Raw genomic sequence first — 7,660 nt, forward strand, 5'->3', positions numbered from 1 at the left:
TTTCCCATGTGATATGTGGTCTAGTTGTTGGGAAAATTTACAAATATGAATTTCGACTTTATTTGCAAAATCTCTCTGGAATTTGTAAAATGGGCATAACTTTTGCATACGAACTCGGATTAAAAAGTTTTATATATGAAAAATCATCAAAAACCTAACAGAAAAAAAGATACGGGGCTTTCAAGATCTAGAGGCAAAAAAATTCAAACTTACTAGTGGCGCACCGTTTGCTAGGTGCGCCACTAGTAACAGAAAAAAATATTGGTTTTGAATTTTCTTTTGGAATTTTTTTTTCAAAAAATGATTCGTAATATGACAGGGAAGTTTGAAATATTTTTCAAAATTTCATCATACTCATGAATATGAACAAAGTCCTAGACATCAACAAGGTTTAATAGGATTGATATGATAGATATATCAACAAGTGGCTGTTAAGTGAGGTGGTGCTGGGGTTGGATAGAACTGCGAAGTTAAGCGTGCTCGTGCTGGAGTAGTGTGAGGTAGTGTGAGGATGGGTGACCTTCCGGGAAGTTTGACCACTTAGTGTGATTAGATTAAGCATATTGCCCCGAGATTAAGAAAAAAATGGAAAAAAAAATTGAAATTTTTTTTGAAAAAAATATTTGAAAAAAAATTGTCAGATAGTAATGACGCACCGTGGCCTATACTAATGGCGCACCAGTGATGCGCCATTAGTATACCAGATACTAATGGCGCACCAGTGGTGCGCCATTAGTAAAAAATACTAGTGGCGTGGTACTAGTGGCGCACTAGTAATGCGCCATTAGTAGGCAAAACTGGTGCGCCACTAGTAGGCATTTTCCTAGTAGTGCACCGGCGATGTAGTGCCTCAGTCCTTCAACAACCAGGCGGGGCGGAAAGATCCGGAGAGAAGACCGACGTTGTGGCGGCCAACACGGGGGCATAGTTTTTGGGGAGCAGCCATCGCAAGCGTGATGTTGAGGGTGGCGATCATGATCTTAGTCGTCAGTGGGTTGATCGGTTCTGTCCTCGTCAACAGGAGGAAAGGACTCGGGCGGGGAGGTGTTAGCCAGTGGAGTGGAGGAGTGTAACAGACCAATTTTCACTTTCTGGACTTCCTTTGGACTCACATTTATTTGAGTGATTCTTTGGATTTAACTCATGCAAAGTTTTGCAACCATTTCTCTAACTCAAATATGTCAAAGTAGGCATATCTTCTCCTGCCCAAGACACTTCACATATTTTCTTTCCGACGCTTCGCCTTTGAGAATATGTTTATTTTCTTATTAAAGAGAATTATCTAGTTTAACCCCTGTGTGGAGGAACACCTTTTTTCTTCTTCTCAGATAAATCCAAAGAATATTCTCGTGGTATCCATAGTTCAGTATTTTTCCCTTGATAGCCTAAACTTTGTGGAGGGCTTTGTGGAGGAACACCTTTTTTCTGAACTTTCTAGCCTAAACCTTCCAAAAATGGGATTATATATCTTGGTTTGATCTTTTGGCTTGAAACTTTGTGGAGGGCTTGTATGCATCATAGGACACCTACACAAGAGGCCATGATCAAAAGGGAATCCATTTGATCCTTGTTTCCCTCCAATGTGAAATATGTGCACTCATGGGCATGAGCCATGTCAGTGTGGTGAAGAATATTCTTTTCTCCACCTCCCACATTTGTTGGGCCTAGGACACCTAGAGAATCTCTCATGTGAAAACTCAACTCCAGCTGGCTCGTCGTCATGGTGTGTGATGGGGAGACATCAGTGCAGTCACAACGCTCCGGCATAATAGTGCCCATGTCGTGCACTTGCTGCCCGCTGCCGCGCACGTCATGCACCCCCGCAACCATCCCCTCGTCTGCTGCGACGCCGTCACAACCATGATAGACATGCACACGGCATTGTCATGCTTGCCGTTTCCCGGGACCAAATCACCGTGAAACTATTTCCCTACCTACCCTGGGCCTATCCTTGTTCGCCTTGCCCTCTCTCTCGACCCTGCCCCCGCCGCCATGAATGCCACTCCCGAGCGTCGGTCTTATCAACCCCTCGCCTCCGACTATACACACACCACTCCCGAGTCCGCCCAAACCACCTGGCCCCATCTCCTTGCATGGAATTGTTGTTCCAAGCAACGCAACAACCATAGAAAGTCTAGACAGGCGAGCAACACAACTCACACCTGCCAGCATCTAGCCAAGTATCATACAACGCCAAAACACAGCCATAGACCAGTTTTGGAGGAAAGACATAGTGTCACCAAAAGCCCAGCTAAAAGAACTAAGAGCCAAAGCCACCAAACAGCAGCAGGTCGAAGTCGAAACCAAAGACACCATTTTTCCTACTCGCCGGAGAGATCTTTTTTGCCTTCCTTAGCCACCTATGTGCAAGACCCCATGTCTCCAGCCTTCAGATGATCTTTAGACTTTATTTGTTACTCGTTCTACTAGATTTGCTCCCAGCATCACCACCTCTTTGTTTTACACCTTTATTTGCAAAAGCAAATCAGCGTTATTAGAATCATTGGTGTTGGGGAACGCTGCATGGAAAACAAAAAATTTATACGCACACGCAAGATCTATCCATGGAGACGCATAGCTACAAGAGGGAGAGAGCATCTAAATACCCTTGTAGCTCACTAAGCGGAAGCGTTTATCAACACGGTTGATGTAGTCGTACACCTTCACGATTTGTCCCGATCAAGTACTGAACGTACGGCACCTCCGCGTTCAGCACATGTTCAGTTCGATGACATCCTCGCCTTCTTGATCCAGCAAGAGAGGCGAAGTAGTAGATGAGTTCCGGCAGCACGATGTCGTGGTAACGGTGATGGTGAAGAACAATCTCCGCAGGGCTTCGCCAAGCACAACACAAACTATGATGGAGGATAAATTAGAGGGGACGGGGTTGCCGGCACACAGCTTGGTGAATCTTGACGTGTCTTGGGTGCTAGCCCTGCCCCTCTATTTATATGTTTAGCCATGGGGTCAAAACTTGGAGTAAAAGCCTCCTCAAAGTCGGTTTTGCCCGAAAGGCAAGAGTCCTTCTCGGACTCTAGGACTAGCCGTCGGGGTTCTCGGCATCTAGACCCAAACGCTAGGTCCCTGGCGTCTGGCCCCTGGCCTCCGCAAAACTTCCTTTTGCACTTTCCAAAAATCTCGTGGGCTTTACCCCTTGGCCCAAATAAAGTGTCCTTGCACCAGAACATTTCGAGAAACATCTGAAACCCCTTACGGTGAATTCCGGAACCCTTCCGAAGACCAAACACTATTATCCCATATATCAATCTTTACCTCAGACCATTCCGGAGCGCCTCATCATGTCCCTGATCTCATTCGGGACTCGGATCAACATTCGGTCATCAATATACATAACTCATATAATACTATATCGTCAACGAACGTTAAGCGTGCGGACGCTACAGGTTCGAGAATGATGTAGACATGACCGAGACGCTTCTCCGGTCAATAACCAATAGCGCGACCTGGATGCCCATATTGGTTCCTACATATTCTACGAAGATCTTTATCGGTCGAACCTTTATGACAACATATGTAGTTCCCTTTGTCTGTCGATATGTTACTTGCCCGAGATTCGGTCGTCGGTATCTTCATACCTAGTTCAATCTCGTTACCGGCAAGTCTCTTTACTCGTTACGTAATACACCATCTCTTAACTAACTCCTTAGTCACTTTGCTTGCAAGCTTCTAGTGATGTGTATTACCGAGAGGGCCCAGAGATACCTCTCCGATACACGGAGTGACAAATCCTAATCTCGATCCATGCCAACTCAACAGACACCTTCGGAGATACCTGTAGAGCATCTTTATGATCACCTAGTTACATTGTGACGTTCGATAGCACACAAGGTATTCCTCCGGTATCCGGGAGTTGCATGATCTCATAGTCGAAGGAATATGTATTTGACATTAAGAAAGCAATAGCAATAAACCGAACGATCATACGCTAAGTTAACGGATGGGTCTTATCCATCACATCATTCTCCTAATGATGTGATCCCGTTATCAAGTGACAACACATGTCTATGGTTAGGAAACCTTAACCATTTTTATCAACGAGCTAGTCTAGTAGAGGCTCACTAAGTTTATGTATCCACACATGTATTTAAGTTTCCGATCAATATAATTCTAGCATGAATAATAAACCTTTATCATGAAGAAGGAAATATAATAATAACAACTTTATTATTGCCTCTAGGCCATATTTCCATCAATTGGTTCATTGTATAGCTTGCTATCAAACATAATGCCATTTCTGCAATTCCATAATGTCCAAAAAATAGCAAAGATACCAACGCCTCTTGTCATTCTTTGGAAAGGTTTTGATCCACCTCCCAAAGCAGTTTTCAACAGAGGAAGGGACTGAATTTAAACCAAATGCACATTTGAATAAGCATCAAAGTAAAACCGAAGCAAAATAGGCGAAGGAAAGATGATCAAATGTCTCATCTTTCCCACAGAAGACACATAATTTGCTCCCTTTCCAGCCTCTCTTCAACATAATATCTTTTGTAAGAATACTTTTCCTGGCCGCCAGCCAAAGGAAAACTTTAATCTTTGTAGGGACTTTTACCTTTCACGGGAATTTCTGTGGGAAGTTGCAATCGACAGCAATCAGTTTTCTATATAAAGTTTTGAGTGAGAATTTCTTATCTCTAGTGAGAGACCATTCAACCTGGACCTCACCAGATCTCATTTCAATCTCCTCACATCTTAATTTATGGTTTTTCCACAGTTCAAGTCTTCAAGAGAATCTCCATATAAGGTCCTTCCAAATTTAAATCCACCCCACCCTTTTTGCAATGCCTCTGCCACAGTAATGTTATGATCAAAATTGAGCAGGTAAAGATTTTCATTGGACCCGATGCACTGGGTATTACACCCAGATCAGATATGAACTCCTTCATCCAGACTCCTTCATGCGCTGCTTCGGAAGCAGCTATGTGCTCCGTTTCACACGTAGATCCCGCCACGATGCTCTGCTTGGAACTGCACCAACTGATAGCTCCACCATTCCATATAAATATGTATCCGGTTTGTGACTTAGAGTCATCCGGATAAGTGTCGAAGGTAGCGTCGACGTAACCATTTACGACCAGCTCTTCGTCACCTCCATAAACAAGAAACACATCCTTGGTCCTTTTCAGGTACTTTAGGATGTTCTTGACCGTTGTCCAGTGATCCACTCCTGGATTACTTTGGTACCTCCCTGCCAAACTTATGGTAAGGCACACATCAGGTCTGGTACACAGCATAACATACATGATAGAACCTATGGCTGAAGAATAGGGAATGACTTTCATTTTCTCTCTATCTTCTGCAGTGGTCAGGCTTTGAGTTTGACTCAATTTCACACCTTGTAACACAGGCAAGAACCCTTTCTTTGACTGGTCCATTTTGAACTTCTTAAAAACTTTGTCAAGGTATGTGCTTTGTGAAAGTCCTATTAAGCGTCTCGATCTATTCCTATAGATCTTGATGCCCAATATATAAGCAGCTTCACCGGGGTCTTTCATTGAAAAATTCTTATTCAAGTATCTTTTTATACTATCCAGAAATTTTAGATCATTTCCAATCAACAATATAATATGTCATCCACATATAGTATCAGAAATGCTACAGAGCTCCCACTCACTTTCTTGTAAATACAGGCTTCACCATAAGTCTGTAAAAAAACATATGCTTTGATCACCTCATCAAAGCTCATATTCCAACTCCGACATGCTTGCACCAGTCCATAGATGGATCGCTGGAGCTTGCACACTCTGTTAGTACCTTTAGGATCGACAAAACCTTCTGGTTGCATCATATACAACTCTTCTTTAAGAAATCCATTAAGGAATGCAATTTTGACGTCCATTTGCCAGATTTCATAATTATAAAATGTGGCAGTTGCTAACATGATTCGGGCTAACTTAAGCATCGCTACGGGTGAGAAAGTCTCATCGTAGTCAACCCCTTGAACTTGTCGAAAACCTTTTGCGACAAGTCAAGCTTTGTAGATAGTGACATTACCATCAGCGTCTGTCAGATTCTTGAAGATCCATTTATTCTCAATGGCTTGGCGATCATCGGGCAAATCCACCAAAGTCCATACTTTGTTCTCATACATGGATCCTATCTCAGATTTCATGGTCTCAAGACATTTATCGAAATCTGGGCTCATCATAACTTCTTCATACTTCATAGGTTCGCCATGGTCTAATAACATGACTTCCAGGACAGGATTACAATACCACTCTGGTGCGGAACGTGCTCTAGTCGACCTACGAGGTCCAGTAGTAACTTGACCTGAAGTTTCATGATCACCATCATTAGCTTCCACTCCAATTGGTGTAGGCATCATGGGAACTATTTTCTCTGATGTGCTACTTTCCAATTCAAGAGAAGGTATGCTACTTCTTGAGCTTGCGTTGGTTTTTCCCTTGAATAGGAAAGGGTGATGCAGCACAGTAGAGATAAGTATTTCCCTCAGTTAGAGAACCAAGGTATCAATCCAGTAGGAGACAACGCACAAATCACCAATACCTGCATAAACAATCAAACAAGTTGCACCCAACGCGGTAAAGGGGTTGTCAATCCCTTCACGGTTACTTGCAAAAGTGAGATCTAATAGAGATAGATGAAACTAAACAAAATATAAAGTAAATATTTTTGGTATTTTTGGTTTATAGATCAGAAAGTAAAAGATTGCAAAATAGTAGATCGGAAACTTATATGATGGAAAATTGACCCGGGGCCATAGGTTTCACTAGAGGCTTCTCTCAAGATAGCAAATAATACGGTGGGTGAACAAACTACTGTCGAGCAATTGATAGAAAAGTGCAAAGTTATGATGATATCTAAGGCAATGATCATGAATATAGGCAACACATCCGTGTCAAGTAGACCGAAACGATTCTGCATCTACTACTATTACTCCACACATCGACCGACTGATGCATGCATCTAGAGTATTAAGTTCATGAAGAACAGAGTAAGGCATTAAGTAAGATGACATGATGTAGAGGAATAAACTCAAGCAATATGATGTAAACTCCATCTTGTTATCCTCGATGGCAACAATACAATATGTGCCTTGCTGCCCCTACTGTCACTGGGAAAGGACATTGTAAGATTGAACCCAAATCTAGGCACTTCTCCCATTGCAAGAAAAACCAATCTAGTTGGCCAAACCAAACCGATAGTTCGAAGAGAATTACAAAGATATCAAATCATGCATAAAAGAATTCATAGAAGATTCAAATAATATTCATAGATAAGCTGATCATAAATCCACAATTCATCGGATCTCGACAAACACACCGCAAAAGAAGATTACATCGGATAGATCTCCAAGAACATCAAGGAGAACATGGTATTGATAATCAAAGAGAGAGACGAAGCCATCTAGCTACTAGCTATGGACCCGTAGGTCTGTGGTAAACTACTCACGCTTCATCGGAAGGGCAATAGAGTTGATGTAGATGCCCTCCGTGATCGAATCCCCCTCCGGCAGGATGCCGGAAAAGGCTCCAAGATGGGATCTCACGGGAACAGAAGGCTGCGGGGGGGTGGAAAAGTGTTTTCATGGACATTTCTGGTGGTTTGGGAACATATGTGAATATATAGGATGAAGAATTAGGTCAAGGGAGTCACGAGGGGCCCACAAGGCAGGGAG

Source organism: Triticum aestivum, chromosome 6D (genome assembly GCF_018294505.1).
Source record: "Triticum aestivum cultivar Chinese Spring chromosome 6D, IWGSC CS RefSeq v2.1, whole genome shotgun sequence".
NCBI lineage: Eukaryota > Viridiplantae > Streptophyta > Magnoliopsida > Poales > Poaceae > Triticum > Triticum aestivum.